Raw genomic sequence first — 25,938 nt, 5'->3', positions numbered from 1 at the left:
CTGGGTCAGGCGTCCAAAGCAGGGCTGTGTGGAGAAGGGAGCTCTCACTCTGGGGACAGCTGGAGTCTTGTGACTTTCCGTGTGGCCCGGACTATCGCCATCCCAGTTACTCATTCTTGGCATCACACCTGCCTGGGCCAGGAAGTCAGAGAGGAAATCGTGCTGACACCACAGAGGCGCCGAACGCTTGGGGTTAAAAGAGCCTCAGTTTCCTCAGCTGTGAGATGGGCGTGGGGAGGACGGCGGCTAAACGAAACCACCTTGAAGGGATTTCCTGTCTTCCTGCTTCTGGGAGCCCTAAGGGAGTGGTTGATTCAACCCGAGCGTTGCCTCACGTTTGAGCCACAAGCCAGGCCTGGACCCGCGTTTGGAGAGTGGGAAACCAGGGCACAGAGGAGGGCCGAGGCTCCGGATTCCCACGACTGAAGGGTGGGGGGATACTGGGGATTGTTAAGGGGTGGGGGTCTGTCCAGGTAAGTTATGATTTTGATTAAACAAAAACCTCATGTCCAAGTCATCAGGACTGACCTCTGCAGCGGAACCCCGGCCGGTTTCCACTTGCTGACCATCACAGGCTACTATTGCGGGGGGGAGGCCTCTAGTCGGCCATTACTCTCATCACCCCCATCCTCACCCCCGGCAGCAGCTTGCAGGCCCCAGAAGCGAGATCTGCAGCCCAAGGCTTGACGGTCAAGTAAGCCTGGGGGAAATGCCAGTCCCGCCACTTCTAGGCAACGTGACCCTGAACAAACCAGCCACAGCTGAGCCCCGACGTCCTGGCTCTAAAATGCTATGCAGGGTGAATGATACATGTGTCCCACCACAGTCCCCAGCCAGGGCTGGCTCCAAGGAACGGCAGCTCCCTCAAAGGGCTGCACAGCTGAGGGATGTGGAAACGCCCCGGCACTGCTAAGGCTATGCTTTTCTGGGGGAAAGGAGGTCCCAATACACTTTTTCTCCCCCTTGAGCATCACAACTTTAAGCTTGCCCCACTCCTGATGACAGAATTCTCGCCCCACCTCCACTCTCCCGCAGAACTTAGCCCCGAACGTCAACTATTCACCTAGACATCCACCTCTCTCCACACACTGTGGGGGCCCAACAAGGGCAGGCTCTGGGTGGCCAGCACAAGGCCTAGTAGAGACCAGGCGCTTGGGGGACGGATGGATGGGTGCGCAGTTGGACTGCAAACACCAGAATTACTAGACACGGCTTCTCCGATGCTCTGGGGGAACATCGATGCTTCCCAGAGAAAGGACACAAAGAAAACCTTCAGGCGCTTTCAAAATAAGTACCTTCGGCCTTTTCTTTTCACTTTAAGAATATTAAAGTTCACGCCAAGTTTCACAAGTGGAACTTCCCCACCCAGCATTAAATGGCTTGAGAAAGGAAAAGGTGTAACTATTGCTTCATCTTGCTGCTGACGTAATCCAGCCAAGCTGTTTCACACCACCAGGGCCTGGCTCCCAAGGCTCCCTCACCTGGAATGCCCCTCCCCCTACATAGCCTCTGTGGCCCCATCTCCAGCCCACCCTCCCACCCCTAAGCGAGACTGACCTCCTCCCCTCCCCATCCTTGAGAGCACCCCTGACAACTGATTTTCTAAGTCTTCCCCCAGAGACTAGTCTGACTCTGAGACTGGAAGTTCCTCGAGGGCCCCAGGCCCTGTCTTGTTTACTTCTTTTCTTTTTAATAAATTTATTTATTTATTTTTGGCTGTGTTGGGTTTTCGTTGCTGCGCACGGGCTTTCTCTAGTTGTGGCGAGTGGGGGCTACTCTTCGTTGCAGTGCGCAGGTTTCTCACTGCAGTGGCTTCTCTCGTTGCAAAGCACGGGCTCTAGGCGTGCGGACTTCAGTAGCTATGTCGCGCGGGCTCAGTAGTTGCGGCTCGCGGGCCCTAGAGCGCAGGCTCAGTAGTTGTGGCGCACGGGCTTAGCTGCCGTGCGGCATGTGGGATCTTCCCGGACCAGGGCTCGAACCCGTGTCCCCTGCATTGGCAGGCGGATTCTTAACCACTGCACCACCATGGAAGCCCCCCACCTTTTTAAAATGTCCCTCTCTCTCTGTCTACACACACACATGGGCACACCCACACATAAATGTGTAAGAGTGATTTAAAATTTTTCTTTTATGTTTCTCAAATTTTCCACAATGAACACATAGTAGTTTTATAATCAGATATAAAAAATAATTATTGGAAGGAAGGAAGGAAGAAAAAGAAAGAAACTCCACTCTGCACTGTCGTGGAAAGGGAACAACCGAAAGACACATCAAGATGTCTGTTCTTGGTTCCCTGTGTTGTCCAAACAATAGAATTATCTCTGTCATCAGGTAAATATGGCTCAGACTGGTGTCCTTCCAAACACTTTCCCAGGTGGCCCAACCCCATACTGAACATAACCCAGCTATGATGATGATGACAATATTAACAATACTACTTTTTATCGAGCATTTACTGTGTGTTAGGCACTAGTCCATTTTTTCACTCATTCTAATTGACTCGTACAATGACTCCAAGGTAGTTATTATTATCCTCCTTTTACAGATGAGGAAATAGACACAGAGAAGTTAGGTAACTTACCCAAAGTCACACAGCCACCTTTCCTTGATTTTCTCCTTTGGTTTCTGCCTGGATGTGACAGGCCTCTTAGTTAGAGAAAACCAGTTTTTATAGATGTTGTGCTTGTAAAATGGGGCTTTCCATTCCCAGGGACAGGTGAGGCAAGGAGGGAGTTACTCTGAGTAGTGATGGGAAAATTAGCGTTAAGTCAGCCACAAAAAACCAACTGTCCAATATCACCTTGATTGGAGGATATGATTGGAAATGCTTCTTTCTTGTTGTTGTTTTTTTAAGTATAAGAATTAATTCTCAGGACTTCCCTGGTGGTCCAATGGTAAAGAACCTGCCTTCCAATGCAGAGGACTTGGGTTCGAGCCCCGGTCGGAGATCTAAGATCCCACATGCTGCGGGACAACTAAGCCCATGAGCCACAACTACTGAGCTTGCACGCCTCAACTAGAGCCCGCGTGCTGCAAACTACAGAGCCCACGTACCCTGGAGCCCATGCGCCACAACTAGAGAGAAGCCCGAGCGTCACAACGAAGAGCCCGCGCCACAATGAAAGATCCCGCATGCCTCAATGAGGACCCCGCGTGCTTCAACTACAAGCCGACGCAGCCAAAAAAAAAGTAAACAAAGAAAATAAATAAATAAATAAAAATTAATGATCTTATCTGGTAGGCCAGAAGAGATCAAATGCCTCTAAGCTGATAAAATAGACTCCATAGCCTACCTAACCTAGAGTCCTTCATGCTCTCACCCAGAGCTGCCTCCCTCCATCCCTGGGTACTTCTATCATGTTTGGTTACCTGGTGTAACCAGGTGTGTATTCATAGAATATAGAAAGCAGAAAATGTAAAGGTGAGAACCATGGTATCTAGAGGCAAATGCACAGAGACCACAAGACATGACAGCAATAACAGAAGAAATGGAAAAAGTCTACAAGGCAGACCCAAGATTTAAAAAGCATAATTTTCTGGGACCATTATGTGAGGGGCAAAGAAGCCTGTCAAACCACACCTCAACAGAGGTGCTTAGACTCCCAGCCACACGGGGAAAAAATGTCATTAGACTGTTTTGAAGAAAGTGTGTGTGCCTTCTTGAACCATTTAAAATGATGAAAACACACTTTGGTGCTCACAGGAATAAGTTTGTAACCAAGGAAAGTTTTACTTTATGTGACACTTGTTTCCTACAGCATCTATGAAATTGTGGTACCTGCTGTTAGCTGCCTTCCCATGTCCATTCTCCCCGTTCTTCCTGAACTGTGGGGATCCCTGATTTTGTTCAGAGTAACAGTGTGCTCAGCTCCCAGACACCCTTGCAACCAGTGGTTGCAACGAGACCCAGTTCTAGCCAATGAAATGTAAGGGGAAGCCTATTGCTTGGTACTTCCAGGAAGTTAGTTTCCCCCATTAAAATGGGTAAGAGTCAGCTTCCCTCTCCCCTTCTTCCTGCCTGGAATGCAGATGTGACGCCTAGAGATACAACAGCCATTTTGAGACCATGAGGGAAAATGTCATGTGCTGAGGATGATAGAGCAAAAAGAGGTAAGGAGTCAACATGGAGCCCTAGGACTGCCTGCCTCTGGATTTCTTGTGTCATGAGAAAAATAATTCCCTTCCCTGTTCAGCCCAGTGTTATTTAGATTTTCTAAACATGGAGCCAAGTGAACCCTAAGTGACACATTAATATCAGATTATAATCCCAGGTTGATAATATGACTCCTAATACTTTACTGTGTTCCTCCAAGAAGCCCAGAAAGTGTTTTTGTGTCATTGGGGCGCCCCAGTAAAACACAGGCTGGCCGACCATTACTTACTAGGAGCTTGCCTGGCTGCTCCAAGTGGCAAATGGCCATTAATTGGTATTGTGTCTTTGCTAAGCTGACTTGCTTTTGCAACTTGGAATTTTGTTAGGAAACAAAAAGCGCTTTATGGCAAAGGGGTTAGTGCCACAATGGGACCTTTCTGCTTTGATTATGAAAAAACATTCAGAGCTTAGCTGCACTGCAAGCAGCAGCCAGGAGCCTCGGCTGAGGCCTCAGCCTCCCTGACCGTCCTCCACTCAATACGCTGGAAGGGCGCCCAAGCCACTCAGGAGGAAACGTGGCCTGCAGACACCAAAGCTTACAGGGCTGGGTATTCAGGTCCACCTGGAGGACTGTGATGGACAGGCTGTGCCCACAACACTGCCTGCGTGCCCCGCTGACCAGGCTGCTACACGCCACTCACACAGGCCACCTGTGGAGTTACCCACGTGCAGCCTACACGAGCTTTAGTGCCCTGATCCTACGACGCCTGGAAAGGTGATGTGGCCCCAGTAGAAGCCCAGAGGCAATCCAAGGGGTACAGAGGCAGGACCGTGAACAAAGCTTCCCATACTGCTGAGCTCAGCCAGCCCTCCCCGTACACCGGCAAGGTCGATGTGCGGACAGAACGAGACGCTGTGATTCCACCACCAGAAAGCATGTAGGTGCGCACACACAGGCTTACCAAGAGACACGTCCAACAGTGACCACAGAAGCATTTTCGGGTGACATTACCAAACGGTAAACAAGCCAAATGTGCCTCCATAAGATGGATACAAAAATTGTGCAAATCATTCAATGGAGTGATATATAGCAATGACCTGAATAAATGACAGCTACATGCAAAAATGCATGGATTTCACAAACATACAGTGCTGTGCAAAAGAAGCCAGGTACCAATGACTGCAAAATGATTCTCCTCATTGAAAGTTCAAAGAACAGGCAGAACTAAATCACAGTGCTTAGGGGTATGTTTTAGTGCTGAGGTCATTATGTGAAGAAGCAAGAAAGGGACTACTATAAAAGTCAGGCCCCACAGGCACACGAAAAGATGCTCAACATCGCTAATCATTAGAGAAATGCAAATCAAAACTACAATGAGGTACCGCTCACACCAGTCAGAATGGCCATCATCTGAAAGTCTACAAATAACAAATGGTGGAGAGGGTGTGGAGACAAGGGAACCCCCCCTACACTGTTGGTAGGAGTGTAAACTGATGCAGTCACTATGGAAAACAGTATGGAGGTTCCTTAAAAAACTAAAAATAGAGCTACCATATGATCCAGCAATCCCACTCCTGGGCATATATCCAGAAAAGACGAAAACTCTAATTCGAAAATATACATGCAGGGGACTTCCCTGGTGGTCCAGTGGTTAAGAATCTGCCTTCCAATGTAGGGGACGCGGGTTCTATCCCTAGTCGGGGAAGTAAGATCCCACATGACACAGGGCAACTAAGTCCACGCACCACAACTACTGAGCCCGGACTCTGGAGCCTGCGCACCACAACTAGAAAGAAGCCCGTGGGCCACAACGAAGAGCCCGCATGCCGCAAAGAAGATCCTGCGTGCTGAAACTAAGACCCAATGCAGCCAAATAAATAAATTTTTAACAACAAAAAAAGAAAATATACATGCAGCCCTATGTTCATAGCAGCACTATTTACAATAGGCAAGACACAGAAGCAGCCTAAATGTCCACAGACAGATGAATGGATAAAGAAGATGTGGCATATATATACAATGGAATATTAGTCATAAAGAAGAATGAAATAATGCCATTTGCAGCAACATGGATGGACCTAGAGATTATCATACTAAGTGAACTAAATCAGAGAAAGACCAATATCATACGATCGCACTTACATGTGGAATCTAAAATATGATACAAATTGTTATTTACAAAACAGAAAAAGATTCACAGACATAGAAAACAAACTTACGGTTACCAACGGGGAAGGGGGGGGGATGAATTAGGAGTTTGGGATTAACAGTTACATACTACTATATATAAAATAGATTAACAACAAGGACCTACTGTATAGCACAGGGAACTCTACTCAATATCTTGTAATAATCTATAACGGAAAAGAAACTGAAAAAGAATATATATGTATAACTGGATCACTTTGCTGTACAGTAAAAATTAATGCAACACTGTAAATCAACTATACTTCAATAAAATGTTGTTTGTTTTGAAAAAAAAAAAAGTCAGGCCAGTGTGACAGTTGGTAGTAAAGGAAGGGGTCAGGGTCAGGAGACTTCTGGGACACTGGCAGGGTTTCCTTTCATGATTTGGACAGTGGTTACAAGGGTGTTCACCTCGTGATAATTCATCGAGCTGTGCATTTATGTTTTGTGTACTTTTCTGAATCTGTGTTATACTGTGCAATAGAAACAGTTTAAAAAGTGAAAAGGGGGCTTCCCTGGTGGTGCAGTGGTTGAGAGTCCGCCTGCCGACGCAGGCGACATGGGTTCGTGCCCCGGTCCGGGAAGGTCCCACATGCCGCGGAGCGGCTGGACCCGTGAACCATGGCCACTGAGCCTGCGCGTCGGGAGCCTGTGCTCCGCAATGGGAGAGGCCACAACAGTGAGAGGCCCGCGTACCGCAAAAAAAAAAAAAAAAAAAAAAAAAGAAAAGGAATGATGTCTAGATAACAAACCCAGTCTTCTCTTCAGAGACAGAGGGGTGCCCATATCAATGCTGTGACAAAGATTCAGCATTTCATCCTTCCCTGGATGTCTCCAGCATATTCATCTCTATCTCCCCAAACCAGAACTGTAAGCTCCTTGGAGGAAGGAAACAGTTAGGGACACATATTTACTCCACAGATTAGCGATGGCTATCTAAACAAGGAAGTACTAGAAAAGTCACTATGGGAGGAGGAGATAGACATTTGGCTGGGTCATCAGAGCAAACGCCAGAGCCCAGTCCATGGTCGGCACCTCAACAAGGAGACTGGGGTCCAGGGTCTGGCTCACTCCCAGCCCTGAGAGGGGGCCCAAGCTAACTGAATACACACAAGATTGTTATACCCTGCATAGAGCCACTTTATTGTTTTATAGTGAGAAATTGCCACGTCGGGTTCTACTATCCTAGAAAGTCTGCATAAATCAGTGTATTCTCCCTTGGGTGAGCAGGCCTACACACTTAAGCAAATGTCTCCTAGGTGAATTGTCCTTACCTAGCACCTAGCTTGGGAACTGCCATATTTAGTGGCATCGAGCGGAAAAAAAGGGTGGGGGAGGGGGTGAAGGATGCTTGCAGCTAAGCAGCACAGCGATGAAACGCACAGAAGTCTAAAGGCCGGGGTGCCCTCTCCCCTGGGCAACTTTGCTGGGCACTGCCAAGGTTGACTCAGGACCCCTCCCCTTTCTTAAGCTTCCGTGGATGACCAAGCCATCTTTAAATCATACATTCTCTCTACTGAGATACCTCAACCGAGCCACAGGCAAGCCCTGCTGGCCCAGAGACTACTCCCCACCCCGCTGTGGGGTCCTGCTGGAAACTTTGCCCAGCTCTCCACAGGCCCCTGATGCGTGGACTCTGAGAGCTCCAGGGGGCAGGCTGTTGACTTTCCTTCCTGAGTTCTAGTCTCCAAGTGCGTCCTGACACCTCCACCCATTGATGGGCGTTAAGCTTCTTCCCAGCAGAGTACAGGCAGCCTGCAGTCCCCCGCACACCCTCCACTGCCCCCCACTCCACACCCCACCCCCTTCCCGCAGCAAAGCCACTCCCACATGCTTACCTGCCAGCACCCCAGAGTCCTCAAAGCACTCAGACTGGGAGGGAAATAAAAGCAGAGACCCTTCCTGGGGCTGAGTCGTCATGATGGCGCGTACCCTCAACAGTACCTACCCTGAAGTATCTGCCCGAAAGGTGGTCTATTGATGACAAGTTTCCAGCCCCAGCCAGCCGTCCCCGCACCATGCTTCTTGTCCACCTCGTCACAGCCAACCATTCTGCACTGGCAAGATGTACTAAAATCTCTATCCCTCCTTTCTCACGGGCCTCTCACTGCTGTGGCCTCTCCCGTTGCGGAGCACAGGCTCCGGACGCGCAGGCTCAACGGCCATGGCTCACGGGCCCAGCCGCTCCGCGGCATGTGGGATCCTCCCGGACCGGGGCACGAACCCGCGTCCCCTGCATCGGCAGGCGGACTCTCAACCACTGCGCCACCAGGGAAGCCCCAAGGTTTTTGGTTTCTTTTAAGAGCTTCTAGATTGTTCTTCCAAGGGCTGTGTGTACACAGGTATGATCACCCCCACCTTCTGAGACCCTGTCTTCTAAGATGGGACAACGGCAGTCCTGCCCACTGTCAGGACAGCTGTGAAGATCAGGGACGTGAAGATGCCATGTTGTTACTGGGACAGAACAGCTGTCAATACAGAGGTAACACTGGTCCAGGAGTGTGCCGGGGAGGCACTGCGGGATGCTCAAAGGATTAAAACTCATCTGCTGCAAAGAAATGAGCCAAGCAGAAAACAGTATTTGTACACTTTAAAAAGAAGCTAAGGGGCTTCCCTGGTGGCGCAGTGGTTGAGAATCTGCCTGCCAGTGCAGGGGACACGGGTTCGAGCCCTGGTCTGGGGGGATCCCACATGCCGTGGAGCAACTGGGCCCGTGTGCCACAACTACTGAGCCTGCGCATCTGGAGCCTGTGCTCCGCAACAAGAGAGGCCGCGATAGTGAGGGGCCCGCGCACCGCGATGAAGAGTGGCCCCCGCTCGCCGCAACTAGAGAAAGCCCTCGCACAGAAACGAAGACCCAACACAGCCAAAAATAAATAAATAAAGAGAAGCTAAGCAAGCATTCTCTCGACAGCCTTCAGCTAAGCAAAGCACAGCACTGCTCAAGCATCTGGGAAAGAGGAGAGGCTACAGGGCACCCACCGTGCACACGCCAGGCACAGAGTCACATTCAAACCCTCTTCAACAACCCCATCTTACAGACCAGAACACTGAGGCCTGAGGGGAGGTCATGCTAAGCTAAGGCCACTCAGCTATTCGGTGTCAGGGCTCAGATGTACTCTAGGCTCCCATGTTCTTTCTTTCCAATTCCATTTTGTCTGGCAGATGTCCATGAAACTATACAAAATGACCCCTCACGCGGCTCTTGCGTTCTTCACCACGCCCTCTTACATGTTCTCACTTAATCCTTACAACTCTCTGGGGTGTGTTTCATCACCACCAACGTTCCCATTTTACAGATGAGGAAAGTGAGGCTCAGGGAGGTGAAGTGACTTGTACAAGGTCACTGAGATCAAGGTGGGCAGCCTCTGCCACCTTCACAGGGCACTCAGGGGTGGTCTTCCCAGACCTTTGGTTCTGCCATGACTCACGGCCCTCAGACAGAAGGACAGTAAGCCCATGGAAAGAGGAAAAACCACAAAGCTTATCTCTGGTCAGGGTGGAGCAGGCAGTGAGGAAGTGGCCCAGGTGGACTTTTGTGGAGACAGACTGCCCAATTCCCTGGGTGCCAGCAGGAAGACGGGGGAGGTGCTGGCCTCCTCAGGCCCCCAAGCTCAGATTACATGATGACCCCTACTCCCGGCCCCTGGACCAGGGGGTGGAGGCCAAGGCTGGGGTTTGCCCCTTCTCCCCAACACACACCTAACAGAGGGCTCTGGCCTCTGAAACCAATATTTATTCAGTGTTTAAAAGGTATTGGGCTTCCCTGGTGGCGCAGTGGTTGAGAGTCCGCCTGCCGATGCAGGGGACACGGGTTCGTGCCCCGGTCCAGGAAGATCCCACATGCCGCGGAGCGTCTGGGCCCATGAGCCATGGCCGCTGAGCCTGCGCGTCCGGAGCCTGTGCTCCGCAACGGGAGAGGCCACAACAGTGAGAGGGCCGCATACCGCAAAAAAAAAAAAAAAAAAAGGTACTTAACTAGGAAGCAGGGCTGTACTCAAGGGCCTGGAACACAGAAACCTGGGCCTTCCCCCTTCGCTCTGCAGAAGATGTGTTGGGGCCTCAGGTCCGGCTGCCCAGCCTCTGGGAACCTGGGTTGTCTGATTGTTCAGACAACCCAGGTTCTTCAACCTGGGTTGTTCAAAGTTCAGGCCCAAACTCAGTTAACACAGGAAAGAAGGGCCCAGTGGAGACAAGCACACATGTCCTCTCCCAGGATGGGCACCCTGAATTGAAAGTCTACCCCTGCCCTTCCTGCACCTCCTGTGAGGAAGCGTCTGCCCCTTTGTCTTCGTCATGAAACTGAGGGTCAGAGGAAACAGAGGGACCGAGTCCAGAGAGCAGTGGTGTGGGGCAAACAGCAAGACACTGAGTCAGATGGGGGTTTCACTGTAAGCTCCGGCACTTAGCAAACAGCAGGACTCTGGACCAGGGTTACTACTTAGGTCCTCAGTGATCCTCATCTGCAAAATGGGCACCATGGCAGCTCCCAGCAGGTGGGAGGATTCAGTGGGATGGTAGAGTGCCCAGCACAGGGCTTGGCACATCACAGGTAACCTGCCAATGGTAGCCATTATTCTAACTGCCCAGAACCAGGATTCCAACCAGGGCTCATGAAGTCATGTCCAGTATGACACCCTGGAGCCCATGTCCACACCTCCTAAGGTCCACCCTAAGCCAGCCACTCAGCCCCACTGAGAAGTTCCCTCAGTGACCTGACTTCCTGCGCCCAAGACCCCAGAGGTGTTAGCAGGGTGGCTGCCACGGTAGACTCTCTGCCCCAGGACACTTGCTCCTTCTCACCCACCTGGCAGGTCCAGGAACAGGAGGCACTGGGTACACGGGCGACTAGGTGGGTGCCCAGGTGGGTTTCACTTCTGCCCTCTCTAAACCAAGTCAGCCTTTCGTCGGGCAGGACGGCAGCTACCAGTCAACGCTCTAGAACAGTACTGTCCAACCGAAGTACAACACGAGTTCCTACGGAATTTTGTACTTTCTAGCAGCCACAAGAAAAAAGCGAAAGATGGCATCAATTTTAACGATACAGTATTTTATTTAACCAAACATACCCAACACATCACTTCGACACATAAAATATAAACACACACAAAATCAATATTAAAAATGAATGAGCTGCTGTCAGTTCTTTTGTTTGTGCTGTCTTCTAAGTCTGCCACGTATTTTTAGTTAGAACACATGCCAATCTGGACTAAGCCCCATGTTTAGGGCTCAACAGTCATGTGTGGCTAACGGCTGCCATATTGGAAGCAGCAGAATGAACGTTTCCATTATCGCAGAAAGTTCTACTGGACAGTGCAGCTGTCCTCCTTCATTATATCCTGGGAGTTGCAGGCCCTCAGGGCTGGGGAGTGGCCTGGGTGGGGCTCATTTTTCTGAATTACAGAGGGGGCTGATTTCTCGGACAGCTGGGGGCTGACAGGAAATACCTGTTTGTCTGCCTATGAAAAAGTTTTCCCCTCCTTCTTCCTCGAGCTTGGGGGTTTCCATGACACCTGCAGAACCCAAAACACCATCCCCCAGGGAGCTGAACCAACACCCAGACCCACAGAAGAGAAAGATCCAGCCTAGAGGTTGGGGGGCGTGGAGGGAAGACAGCAGATGAAGGCTGACCCTCAGCAGAGCTCTGGGCCGTGTCTTAGCTGAACAAACACCAAGTTAACGGGCTTCCCTGGTGGCGCAGTGGTTGAGAGTCCGCCTGCCGATGCAGGGGACACGGGTTCGTGCCCCGGTACGGGAAGATCCCACATGCCGTGGAGCGGCTGGGCCCGTGAGCCATGGCCGCTGAGCCTGTGCGTCCGGAGCCTGTGCTCCGCAACGGGAGAGGCCACAGCAGTGAGAGGCCCGTGTACAGCAAAAAAACAAACAAACAAACAAAAAAAACCACCAAGTTACCGACTACAAAGGGGGAGGTCTGACTCCAGGGGCTCCCAGCTGCCAGCCCCCAACACTGCTGCCTCCAGAGGGGACAAATTCGGCTCTAACTAGACAACCAAACGTCAGGCAGCCATTAAAACTCTAAACATGCCCAGCTTTTCTAACGAAAAGGATGGTTTGTTAAACCACCACACAAAGCTAGAACTTTCACCTGTACTGCTTCTTTCTGTGACTGTGGCAAAGTCCATTGGGTTAGAATTACTACCCTGCTACAGGACAGAGGGAGCACGGCGCCCCAGAGTCAAATTAACTTGCCCGAGATGGCCCAGTCAGCAAGGGCCAAGGCCACACTCGCCAAAGCCCACCAGACCCCAGACCCCAGGCCCCAAATGTATTACTATTCTACTGCCTCCCGGAGTGTTTTATTTTGGGGGGTGCGGGGTGTAACATCATCAAAAAGTGTCTTTGCTCTTTAAGTCCATTCACTATTACTAAATGCATATCTGCTACAGACAAGGACAGGAGGAGAACTGGAGATATGCAAACAGTTCAAATTAGGTCAGGGGCAGTAAGGCAAATTATCTGTTTTAACATTACGCTGTTTGTGCAATGCATCATTTTTTCTTTTAAAGGCAGCTATCTTCTGGGAAAGAGGAAAAAAAATGAGAGAAGTACCAAGAAAACCATGTAGGTGGCTGTCCTGGTCACCCCCAGCTCTGGAGTCCCACACCCCGGCGGTAGGTGGGGCTGAGGCTTGAACCACATTTGCATGGTGCTTCCAGTAAGACTGCAAACACAATGGTTTACATCAAAGAACTGGGTGGAGGCACGGTTGATGGCAACCCTTTGGTGACACCAGTACCTGGCACAAAAATATTAACAGCTAGCACGTTTATGGTGTCCTGGCCCTGTTGGGAGCACTTTGCACATACACTGAATAGAGTTGCTCATCCGAACCCCGCAACAACCCAGCTGAGCAGTGCTAGGTGCAGTGCTCACCCAGTTATACTGATAAGGCAGCTGAGTCTCAGGGAGATTAATAACTCGCTCGGGACCGCACAGCTAGGGAGTGGCGAGGCTGGGATTCAAGCCCAGGCAGTCTGGCTCCAAGCAGGACTCTCAGCCTCTATGCTGTACTGACTCTCTTCTAACAATAATAATAACCCCCTGGCTGCCTGGATCTGCGTGAATCACACAGCTGAGGTGGAGACTGCTGGCACCTTCGCAGATGAAGATCCAGTCCCTCCTGGATTACTGAGGGCAGTGGAAGAGGGAGGGGACAGACGTACAGGAAACACATCCGTGCGCCTGCAGGTACTGTAAGAAAGGCAGTCTTGCCAGGCAAGGGGGCTGCACTGTGGAAGCCACACGAGTTAGGATCGACCTGTGAGGCCGGGAACACCCAGAGCGGAGAGGCTAGGTCGGCCGCCAGACCCCTCCGGCCAGCACCCAGAGCAACCGCAAATGGACACTCCCACCGACAAGTGTCAGCGCAGCCCGCAGGGGCTGTCAGAGCTGTCCCAAGGCTCCTGTCCCATCCCCCTCCAGGCTCGAGTGCCTGGAAGATCTGAGTTGAGTGGCAAGAGGCTAATCTGTCATTCCCCCCTTTCTCACTGTGAGGGCATTTCACCGGCTTGACAGGGCAGAACCCTCCAATGTGACAACCTCCGCAAAAGGCAGAGCGGGTGAGCTCTCCCTACGATGCCCCTTTTGTGGACGGGAACGCTGAGGTGCCTGGAAGCGGGAGTCAAGCTGACTTTGTTCTGCGCTGCTCGGAAGGGCTCTGGCTCTGCGCCAGGGTAAGCCAGCTCCTGGCACTAAATGATCATTCCCCAAGCCTCTGAGGGAGATGAGCACAACTCCTGAGCCTTCAGAGCAATTCCTGGAGGTGACACCCCCTCCCCGGGCACGTGCTGCGCAGGTAAGGCGATAGCTGCCCAGGCAATGCCGGGGAGACCAGAAGCCTTCTCCGGGACCAGCTAAAGGAGGACACCCCACCCTAAAGTATTCCTACTTCATGGTGACCCCAAGATTGGGGTGCTTCCTGCATATTTGAAACCCAGAGAAAAATGAGAAACGCCCAGCTCTTCCCTCCTCTCTACTCAGGCCCCATCCTACTTGGTACCCGCCCCAGAAAGCAGGCTCTGTGTCCCTGCCGGCCGCTTCAGGTCATCTCTTCCCCCAGAGCTCTCAGAGCCCTCCAAGCTGTGCCCCATCATGGCACTGTTCACCTCCTACCCTATCCACCCCCCACCCCCACCCAACCCAACTCACTCAAAAACATCACTGTGCCAGGTGCTTCACGAGGCCCTAGGCGAGTACAGATGGATTTTGTCCTCCAAGCATTCAGAGACGAGTAACTGATTGAAAACCACTCACTGAGTTGGGTGAGCACAGCTTCACACAGCCGCAGTCTGGGTAGGGTTTCCTGATTCCAGTAGGAGATTCAGATGATTGGGTAAGTCACTTAACCTCTTTAGACATCAAAGGGGTCTAGATGGGCCACACAGATCTTCTAAACTCCCTTCCATTCCTTCTATGAAGCAATCAATCTGCCAGCATCTCTAAATCTCCCACAGGGCTGAACACAGTATCTTCACTGGAGTGAGCAATCCATAAACACCTGATGCTTGAGTAGCCAGCATCAGTATCCAGATAGAAACAAAAACACACACCACCTGCCCGATTCAAATCCTAACTTCTCCTTACTTTGGTTCTATTTCGAATACATCAGTCAGGATCAGATAGGCTATGCCATGGTAATAAAACAACCCCCAAATCTCAGTGGTTTAAATAACAAAGATCATTTCTCGTTCATCCTGCACGTCCATGTGGGTCGACCAGGAGCTCTCCCCTGGGCCTCCTGACTCCGAGAAACAGGCTGATGGAGTCTCTACAAGCCGGGAGCATTGATGGCTGCCATCGTAAGGGGAAAGAAATGTGGCAAACCGCACCTGAGCTCTTGAAGGTTTCAACATCAAAGTACCATCGTATTTCCTGCTGACAGTTCTTTGGCCAACGCAAGTCACATCTCCACCTAAGAGATGGTAGGAAAGCGCAACCCTCCCACGTGATCAGTGGGAGAACCAGAAAGAGGCGGGGAACTGCACCAATGACCACAAGCAGGGTTGGGGGCTTGAGCAGGAGTTCATGATCACAAACTGGCTGAAACAATGAATACTGTTTCTTATTCTCTTTTTTCTTTTTTTTTTTGGCCGCACCATATGGCATGTGGGATCTTAGTTCCCCAACCAGGGATGGAACCCGCACCTCCTGCGGTGGAAGCGTGGAGTCTTAACCATTAGACCGCCAGGGAAATCCCTCTTATTCTCTTTAGATCCGAATTTCTTAACCTCCTACTAATGACACTGGAGATGAATAATTCTCTGTTGTGGGAGGCTGTCCTGTGCATTATAGAATGCTTAGCAGCGTCCCTGGCCTCTACCCATGAGATGCCAATACCAAACCCTTTCCCAAACTGACAATCAAAAATGTCTCCAGATATTGCCAAATGTCCCCTAGAAGGCAGATGGCCCCCAGTTGAAAACCTCTGCTTCAGACTTACAAGAAGCATCCTCTCTCTTCAAGAGAAAATGACATCCTCTTCCCATAAGATACACGACTCGGAACTAACTTAAGAGACAGGTTTCTTGATTGCTAGGAATAATCATTGTACTCACCTCAAAGGGTCAGAGTGAGGATTAAACCAGCAAGTGCTCGTAAAGCCCTCGGCACGGGGCCTGGCACATGGGAAGGGTAAGCCGGCAGCAATGTTGCCTATGTGTAGAAGAGACTCGCTGTATGATCATCACCGCCAAGCGCTGCTGCTAGCGTCACCGCCCAAGAGAAGACATGGGAAGAGTCAGGCATAGATTTCTTCCCAAGAAAGCAGAGAGTCACTCAGTCACTCGGCCCAAGGTCATTCCTGCCTCCCTGGTGGCAGGAGTCCAAGACTAGGCTGGGAGGCTGCTGCAGAATTCCTGCCATTTGCACTCCAACCCCCAGTGCCTGAAGTCAAACAACATCTGTGTCATGATTATGCCAGACGGTGTAGGTAGAATGTGCTGACGCTCAAGTGTGGGCAAGCACTGAGAGATGATAAATGAGGGTCTTCCTGGAGAAGGGCTACGGCCAGCGACGCGGTCACCTGTGGGCTACAGTGACCAACTGTGAGGCTGCACACAGCTCGAGCCACCCCCCACCTACCACCCCCCCACCAGCATCCCCAACCCGGCCCCCACGAGAGTCAGGCAGCCTTTTCACCCCGGGCTGGAGGGTGGGGTGAGGGAGGGGGGAGGGGAGGAGAGGATGGAGTTGATTTTAAGCAAAAGGAAAAGAAGGGACCATGGAGGAGAAATGGCAGATTTGAAGACGTTACGCTTACACGAATGCCTTACTTGGATCACAGCCTCTCAGAATTGGCAGAGGGGCCCTTCGTAGTCACTGAGGCCACCATCCTCCATCCTGACAGATGGCCACCTGTTGTCTCTCTTGGGATCACTTCCAAGGACCAGCCCAAGAATGGTCCCATCCACCTGGAAGTCTCTGATGAGCATGAGGTTCTCTCTCCTCGGCACTGGTTAGGAGCATGAGCTCCAGAATCAGCAGACCCGGCTTGGGATTCCAGCTCTGCCCTTTCCTCCTATGTGGCTTTAACCAGCTCCTCAGCCTTGGTCATCCTCAGGGCCCTTGCCTACAGCTGTGCAGTCTGAGCCCTGCGCTGAAGGCACCAGACCAGGAGGCAGGCTGGTGGGAGGAAAGCAGCCCACATATCCTCACCAAACCAGGCGCCCTGGCTTGGTCCACCTGAGGGACGCCTTTTAGTAATCTGCATGAAATTAGCATGGATATGCCACAGGGGCCAACCTGATACTCAGTTCCTCCACTTCGAGATGGGGATAATAATCCCCTAATCTCCATAGAGTTGTTATGCGGATTAATGACAATGATGCAAAGTGTTTTGCAGTGCCCGGCATACAGAAAGGGCTCAGTGATCATTGCATGAAAATTACACTAACTCCCAATGATGATGGTGATGTACTTGATAGCCTTGGTCAATGCCCTGCCTCCGAAGCAACCAGAACAAACCTAAATGCTGCCTTGTGGGGCTGCGATGAGGATTAAATGAGATAATGTACAAGAGCTGCTTAGCATAATAGGAATGGCTCTGCAAACAACAGCAATGATGATTACAGACTTGCACAGCCTTTGGTCTGAATTCTGCAGCTTGGAGCTCACACAAGCTGTAATCTTAGCACAATGCCTGGCACATAGGAAGGACTCAAAGAAATGCCAGCGACTATTATTACGTAACATGTATACCCTCTGGTTTGCATTCTGCATCCTGGAGGTTCATTAAGTGTGATCTCTCAGTAAGGTTGTGTCAGGGATTCAGAGTTAAGCCACATGAAGAGGCTGGTGCCAAGACCTGGCAGGGTCAGAACCATGACCCAGCAGCCCCCTTTCCCCTCCTCCTTGCAGAGGGACAATCTAGGCCTTTTCTTCCCGCTTCTCATACCTCCAACACCCTAATCATCCGGTCTGTCAACATCCTTCCAAAACGTAGCGCCCAATTTTTCCTAACTTTTCAGTTGTTACAATGTTACTACTAGAACTTTACAATATTCTTTTAAAAACAATTTCTAACTTGGAACCAAATAAATTAAAGTGTGGTACCCAAAACAGAACATGAATGTCAGATGAGGCCTGGCTGGTGCAGGTGGATGGAGCTTCGATGATGTCTGAACATCAAACCCTGATTGGCGTGGCCCAAGCCCCCACCTTCGCTTTGCTGGCCGGCAGGCACTCCTCGCCTCTGGAGCACAACAGCAACCGAAATCCGTCTTGTTCACACAGTCAAACCTAGACTGTTCCCTGTGCACTTGCACAGCCGTCACTTACTGGCTGGGTGGCCTTGGGAATGTCACTTAACCTCTCCAGCCTCAACTTTCATCACCTCCAAGATCACCAGGGCCACTTCTGACTCATGCTAAAGGGCGGGCTTCAAGGGTGACATTTCTAGGAGCCTTCTGACACAGTGCAAAGCTTCACACCCACAGCACTACGGGAAACCTCCTTCAGGCAGGTCAGCCTACCGACCCTATACAGTCGTCCCTCAGTATCCACGGGGGATTGGCTCCAGAGCCCACTGTGGGTACCAAAACCCATGGATGCTCGAGTCCCAGACTCAGCCCTCCGAATCCCTAGGCTCCCCATCCATGGATTCAACCAACCGGGGATGGAAAACACAGTACACCATCTGTGGCTGGTTGAATCCATCGACATGGAACCCACACCTACGGAAGGCCCACTGTGCTCCTTAGAAGCTGGGATGGTCACCCATGCTGGCTCATTGCTCCCCGCGTTGGGCCTTTAGGAATCATGCCTTTATCCAAGTGCTGCAAAGATGCAGGATGTGCCTTCCTCCAGACTGACCCAGATCCACCAGCAAGATGAGGGCAGAGGTGGTACAGACACAACAGATGACTTCAGTCTCTTCCATCTCCACCAACCCTCCCAGACTACCCCCAAATGACAGGTAACTTAAATGAACCGGATGCTTGTCACACTCTCAAATCCCCCTCGCCCCCCCTTCCAAGGAGAAAGCCTCACAGACCCCTTCTACATCGAATTTCAGGGGCCCCCTCTGCTTTGAGGGGCGGCTGATGAATTGACTCTGAAGCCATGCATACAGCTGTATCCCCTCCAGTTCCTATTTCCGCATCTCTCCACGAGGATTTTCACTGATGCGTTAGACTCCGGCAGCCCACGAAGAAGACATCACCAGTGCTTGGCCAAATGCTTTGTCGAGAGGCCTCAGGCGCTCCCCGACCTGGCAGCCAGCTACCTACCAGAACAGGAGAGGCCAGCCTGGCATACCTTGTTCTGAAAAAAAAAAAAGGTGGCCATCACCTTGACCCAGACTGGGCTCCAAACCTGCTCACAAAACAGCTGCTTAGTCATGCTTTGGGGAAGTTTCTTGGAAATGGAGCCCAAGCTCACCGGACTATGGTTTCTAGAATTCACTTTTTCCTAACTTCTTAAAAGCAGGGACAATCTCCCCAACTCCCAGCCCAGTCTTCAGGAGCCTGGCTCTCCCTTTAAAGCGCCTTAAATTGACCAACAATGATGGATGACCAGGTTTCCAAGTGCCCAGGATGAGACGGGGTAGCCTCATTGAAAGCAGCCGGGATAAAAAAAAAAGAGGGGTGTCTCCCCTGGCTGTCCAGCGGCTAGGACTCTGGGCTTCCACTGCAGGGGGCACGGGTTCACAGTTTGATCCCTGGTCCAGGAATTAAGATCCCTCAGGCCACAAGGTGTGGCCAAAAGAAAAGAAAAAGAAAGCAGCCGGTGCTCTCTGGCCGTGTCCACTCCATTCTCTGCCTCAGTTCTCTTACTCCGGGTTGGGTCACCCTTGCTGCCCAGGGACCTAACAGAACAGAGAGGCCACGTGAGCCGCCACCCTGCTCCCCTCCACCCCCGGGGCTCTGGCCGAGCTGCAGCTTACCGTGCCCTTGCTCTTCTCGCTCTGAACAAATTCTCAAGAGCCCTTTCGATGCCTTTCCCATTTGTTGAAGCTGTTAGCCCCCCCGACCCGGTTCTAACAGGTTGATGTGCGCTCCCTCTCACCCTGGGTTACTGGCCTCCTATCTCCATTTTTTTGCAGAAGTCCTCCAAACCCTGAACTCGGACCTGTGGGTTTTCTCTGCAGACACACTAATTTCTGTAAAGGCCTCATGCAGCCCTTTACTTCCTCATCGTGAGCATTCCCAGGTGTGGTTAAAAAGTGGCCCCCCGGACTTCCCCGGTGGTGCAGTAGTTAAGAATCTGCCTGCCAATGCAGGGGACACGGGTTCGAGCCCTGGTCCGGGAAGATCCCACATGCCGCGGAGCAACTAAGCCCGTGAGCCACAACTACTGAAGCCCACGCACCACAGCTACTGAAGCCCACGCGCCTAGAGCCCGTGCTCCGCAGTAAGAGAAGCCACTGCAGTGAGAAGCCCGCGCACCGCAATGAAGACCCAACGCAGCCAAAAATAAATAAATTAATTATAAAAAACAACAAAAAAGTTGCCCCCAAAGTCTCTACTGAGGCCAGTGGGCCTCTACCGGTCCACACAGCAGAAGCACCTGGGAAACATTTTAAAAATCCTAATGCCAGGCCCCAGCCCCACAGATTCTGGTTGGGCTTCTCTGGGGTGGGGTCTAGGCCTCAAATATTCAAGAGCTCTCCAGGTGACTCTCACGGGCAGCCAGAGCTGGGACCCGCAGCCTGTGACCGGACCACGAGCTCAGACACTGGTGTGTATCGGGATTACCTGGGGCACACAGAGGCCCCGCTGGGTGGGTAGGGCAGGTCCGGAGCCTTTGTCTCCCACCAAGGTCCCCAAGTGACACTGGTAATGACTAAAATTTGAGAACCATCAGAGTGTCTGGAAAACTGGACATCAGACACAGTTTAAAAATGGGGTTTGGCCAACTGGGCTTTTTCCTTGGAAACTCCCGGGCTGCTTCCCTGTGGTTAAAAATCACCCAGACAGAACTGTCACACCAAGCTGCGTGTAAGTAGAGCCTGCTGGTCAGGAGGCATCTTTGAGGGCAAAGTAATACTACTGCTGAAGGAAAAAACAGCACAAACACATATGCACACACACTCCCCTTTTCTTGCAGCAAAACTTGTACAAACTTGTCTGCCCATCCCTGAGAGAAACTGCCAACCTGACAGTCTTGTGTGTATGCATGCATTGACTGTGCCTGACTTTCCAGAAAGGTGCACTTCCCTCTCGGTCACTGAGTTTCCTCCTGGCATAAATGCTGCTATAGTCAAGCAGGTTTTCTCAAATGTTGTTCACTACTGGCATATACCACCAGTGCTATTATTTAGTTGATTTTCTTTTATTAAATCTATTCACTTTTTTAAAAATTATTATCATTGCCATTAAGGGACACCATTATCTGTGCCAGACAGAGAAGATTTCCACAAAAAAAGCCTCATTGAAACAAAACAATATTCTTAAATCTAGCAGACCCTGTTGCCCGCGGAAGCCTGGGATCCAGAGGCCCGTTTCCTCATGATCTGGCCCTTTGCTTTTTAAAAACGGAGATGGCATTCAGACCCTTGCCTGGAGGCCACTGAAAGCTGGGAAGGGGGGTCTAAGGAGACAGCTGCTTTGTTATGGGATTTAAGGTAGTTAATGCCACATCTGGGCATCCCCTGAAATCGTCTGGGGTGCCCACCCTGCACTTTGTCCTTAGCTGAGTTTTCTAGAAAGGACAGCCATACCAAGACTTGAAAGGCACTGGGATTGCTGGCCCTGTAATGACAAAAGGACAAATCCCATCCACACGCCAGAGCTGCCCACTGCCCAACCCTACGCTGGTTACTCAACCTTTCCCTGCTTCAGTGTTTTGCAGGGGGCTGCTGGTCCTTCGCCTCCATGGAGATATTAAGGGATGGAATGGAATTATCAGGAACGCACCCAGCAAGTCCCGGATGAATGTCTGCTGTCCTCATATAAAACAAAGGTGCGGGGAATTCCCTGGCGGTCTAGCGGTTAGGACTCCACGCTTCCACTGCAAGGGGTACGGGGTTCAATCCTTGGCTGGGAAACTAGGATCCCGCACACCGCACGGCACGGCCAAAACAAAACAAAGGTGTGACTAAAAGAGCTGAAGACCAAATATCTGCTCATCCCCTTTTCCCAATGGGAGGGAAGAAAGGACCACTTACTACTGCCACCCTAGAAAATACCAGATCAGTCAGCATCTGATGCTTCCCGTTTACAGAAAAATGAAAACACACATGGGCTTTTAAAACTTTCTAAACGGGGCTTCCCTGGTGGCACGGTGGTTGAGAGTCCGCCTGCCGATGCAGGGGACACAGGTTCGTGCCCCGGTCCGGGAAGACCCCACATGACGCAGAGCAGCTGGGCCCGTGAGCCATGGCCACTGAGCCTGCGCGTCTGGAGCCTGTGCTCCACAACGGGAGAGGCCACAACAGTGAGAGGCCCACGTACTGCAAAAAAAAAAACAAAAAGCTTTCTAAACAGAAGCTGAAATTCAGGGCAGGCCTGGGTGGCCGCGTCCAGCGTTCTCAGCCTTTAGAAGATGACCCCGCGTGCCTGTGGCCACCAGCACACTCACCTGCCCCACTGACAGCCACGCTCCCGACCTCCACCCTGCTAGCCCCTCAGTATTCCTCTAAGACATTTTTCATCTTCACTCAGTGGGAAAGGCTATCAAGGTAAAAGGTACACAAGTTTGGCTGGGGGTTGGGAATGCTGAGGGCCACTGACTCATCTGAAATAGCATGAAGGGCTTAATCATTAATCTCAGGTCCCCCAAGCCTCGCGTGCTGGTTACCACGGCACCCACAAGGCCTCAACCTGAATTCTTGCTCTCGGGCCCTGTCAGACAGAGGCCCAGCTGGGCAGCACCCAACCATGCCGGGGCCCTCCCCTCCGTCCAGGGGGACAAGGAAGGAGGACCAGGAAATCTGGCTGTGACGGATTTAAATCCAGCAGAATCAGCCACAAGCCTCGACAAAACAGAGAAGGAAGGCATCAGGTTTTCTTATTTGGGGAAAAATTGGGGTTTCATTAACCAGAAGTATCTTTTATATGTATCCTTCTCCCCCCACATTTTATTAAACAGAATTGGAGACAAACAGAAGCATCATGGCTGTCTCTTTCCAGTCATATCTGGGTGGTTAGAGATGAGGCATCCCCTCGGACAAACCTAAAACACTACCCTTGCACCTCAGTCTGTTGCTCAGAATAAGACTTGTTCATGCTGCAGTTCCTAAAGGAGAGACAGGCCCATCCTGAGAGCAAAATGCAAAGCCTGACCACTGGCCCATGAGGTCCCAATAAGCCAGAGCCTGGGGCTCCTCACAGGACAGTGGGCAGAGCCCAGAAGATTCCAGAAACATTTACTATCTGCCCACATAAGACCCAGCCATAAATTAGCCTTACAGGCAACGGTATCCCATTCCAAAAAGGACACATTTTTCCAAACCCTTCCCTCTGGGCTTCCAGGGGCAACACAGGGAAACAAAATTTCACCAACCATAATGGGCAAATATAAGCCCACCTGAAAAAATAAGATGATTCTAGGGACTTCCCTGGCGGTCCAGTGGTTAAGACTCCACGTTTCCAATGCAAGGGGCGCCGATTCAATCCCTGGTAGGGGAACTAAGATCCCACATGCCGTACGGTGCAGCCAAAAAAAGTATAATAAATAAATAAGATGCTTCTAGGCTTTGAAGAGAATGTCTGTGCCTGATCAGTGTCAGACAGCTCCAAGAAAACCGAACCAACTGTAGCCCCGCCATCAACTCAGTTTCCACGGGGATTGCATGATCCACGAAGCAATGAACCCTCTGTGAGAACCGGCCCTGTTATTCTGAAGTCACACTGATTAAAATACCCACTTGGCAGTCACGTGTTACCTGGTGGAGGCAGTCTTACTAGACAGCATTGTTCATAGGATTTCAGAGCTAGAAGAGTCGTTAGAAATAATCACCAAGGGGCTTCCCTGGTGGCGCAGTGGTTAAGAATCCACCTGCCAATGCAGGGGACACGGGTTCAAGCCCTGGTCCCGAAAGATCCCACATGCCGCGGAGCAACTAAGCCCGTGCGCCACAACTAGTAAGCCTACGCTCTAGAGCCCGCGAGCCACAACTACTGAAGCCCGCGCACCTAGAGCAGGTGCTCCGTAACAAGAGAAGCCACCACAGTGAGAAGCCCGCGCACCACAACGAAGAGTAGCTCCCACCCTCCGCAACTAGAGAAGGCCCGTGCGCAGCAACGAAGACCCAACGCAGACAAACATTAAATAAATGTATTAATAAAAAAACAAAACAGAAAGAATCACCAAGCCGCCCTCTCATTGCCCATCTCTACCCTTGAGGGTAGAGAAGGGGGCTGTGTCCCAGGGAGACCAAGGAACCAGGCCTAAGTCATCATCCGGCTAGACACGAAGCCCCACGTCCTCAAACTCCTGGTCCAGGCTGACCGCTGCACCTCACCCACCCTGTGTGAGGGGCTCCCTGGCCTCCTGAGTCAGATACACAGACACACATAGACTGTTTTTCTACCAACGAGACACTGGATAAGGCCAGGGGAGTAAGAGACCTGGGCGGGGGCAGGTCAGCGGGGTAAGTGAGAGGATCGGCCCCTGATTACACCCCATCCCCTCCGCCTCTAAGCTGCGCATTCTTTTCAAAAGGCCAGAAGCTTCTGCTCTGCTGAGACCAAGCTCCCAGCACACACCTTCTCCAAAACCAAGCTCAGCTTTTCCAACTTCTTTCCCTGCCCCACAGATAAAGGAAACTACCAGGCCTCCCCCACTTGGAGACAACTCACAACTGCGCCGCCCACTCCCCGCCGGCCACCCGCTTACCCACGGCGCCCTCCTCGGTCCACTCTGCCCGGAGCTCCTTCCCTCTGTCCTTCCTGCTGCCGTGTCTGGGCAGGATCACCTGGGGCACCTGCTCATGGGCTGGGCCCAGGGACACTGCCAGGGCCGCCTCCCGGGAGCAGGGAGCCACCCAGCAGGCCACACTGAGTCAGCAGTCAGAGTCCAAAACTGGCTTCCTGGACAACCTGGAAGGGACACCGCCCGCTGGTGCTCACAGAGCAGTCTCCATAACGAGGCCATCCACTCCGAGCTCCATCAGGATTTGTCATCCATTCAGCTTTTAAACAGCACGCAAACGCCAGAAATCTCCTTCCCGCTCTTGACTGCTTTTAAATGTAAATCAAAAGCACTCTGGAATCTAATCTATTGATCCCTGAACAGGTCCCTAAGAAAACATTAACCCTGTACAGTCGAGGCCGGCTGGACACGTGGCAATCCCAGGTCCAGGTAAGGCTGCTGGCCAGGCACAGCGACCCCAGGCAAGTGAAACCCATCCCTTTCACTCATTTTTTTAACACCTGGGATAGATGCATTCTGTTAACCTCACTCAGAGGCGGGCGTCCAAATTACTGCCACCTGCCTGTGCCTTCCCTTCCTGCCTTCCCACAGGCCCACGTACCTGGACAGCCAGGCCAATGTGCTTCCTAAATCCCTCAGCCCCACCAGCCCACCTTCCCAGGAATGATTCTCTATACTCCCCACATAACCCCCGTGGCAATTTCACTCTCAAAATTTAGGTCTTTGTTTGGGGGGCCTTAAAAAAAAATCCCTACTTGTTCGGGGTAGCTCTTTGTACCCCAGCACACAGACAGAGGAGGGGGAGAAGGAGTGTGGCTTCCACTCCACAGAGACCCGTGAGCGCTTCCGGGCCGCTGCTCCAGACCCTGACAGACATCAGAGGCTGAGACTGATGGCAGCCGCCTCGAACGGTGGGGACAAAACCAAACCTCCCCAAGAACCCCAAGTCTCGCCTCGACCAGGCAGCGGAAGAGGCGATGTGAGCCCCCGTCCATGGTACCCAGAATGGGACCCTCAGGTGCCCCAAATTAAAGGGCGAAAATCCAACAGGCAACAATCTTAGCTGAAGCAGGGGCTGCTTTGAACTGTCCCAGCAGCAGGCAAAAGTCTTCAACCCTGCTACTGAATATACCCAGTGCAACTTACAGTACTCTGGAGATCCCATTATTTCCTACTCAGTGCCCCTCCCTCACCACTGTACCCCATAATTACAGACAGTTGAGGGTCGCGATTTTTTTTTTTTTTTTTTTTTTTTTTTTTGGTGCGCGGGCCTCTCCCCCCTTTGGCCTCTCCCGTTGCAGAGCACAGGCTCCGGACGCGCAGG

General features: G+C 51.5%; 1 protein-coding gene across 5 annotated transcripts in view; it reads right to left on the bottom strand.

The window, feature by feature from the left end:
• KSR1 (kinase suppressor of ras 1) overlaps nucleotides 1-25,938 on the bottom strand; it is a 150,773-nt gene that overhangs the window by 93,097 nt on the left and 31,738 nt on the right. Inside the window, exon 1 of one of the 5 annotated variants that reach the window (XM_027130363.1) lies at nucleotides 24,579-24,694. The exons of 3 other annotated variants lie outside the window; for them this stretch is intronic. The gene's annotated coding sequence lies outside the window, so the exon portion shown is untranslated. Of the gene's footprint in view, nucleotides 1-15,856; nucleotides 16,340-24,578; nucleotides 24,695-25,938 lie in introns of those variants that run through there. One more of the 5 variants, XM_027130362.1, reaches the window with a different exon arrangement.

This window comes from Aethalodelphis obliquidens, unplaced genomic scaffold (genome assembly GCF_003676395.1).
Source record: "Aethalodelphis obliquidens isolate GAN/ISIS:26980383/991018 unplaced genomic scaffold, ASM367639v1 scaffold38, whole genome shotgun sequence".
Taxonomy (NCBI): domain Eukaryota; kingdom Metazoa; phylum Chordata; class Mammalia; order Artiodactyla; family Delphinidae; genus Aethalodelphis; species Aethalodelphis obliquidens.
The sequence above is the reverse complement of the archived record's forward strand: the minus strand, read 5'-3'. Positions and strand labels throughout refer to the sequence as shown.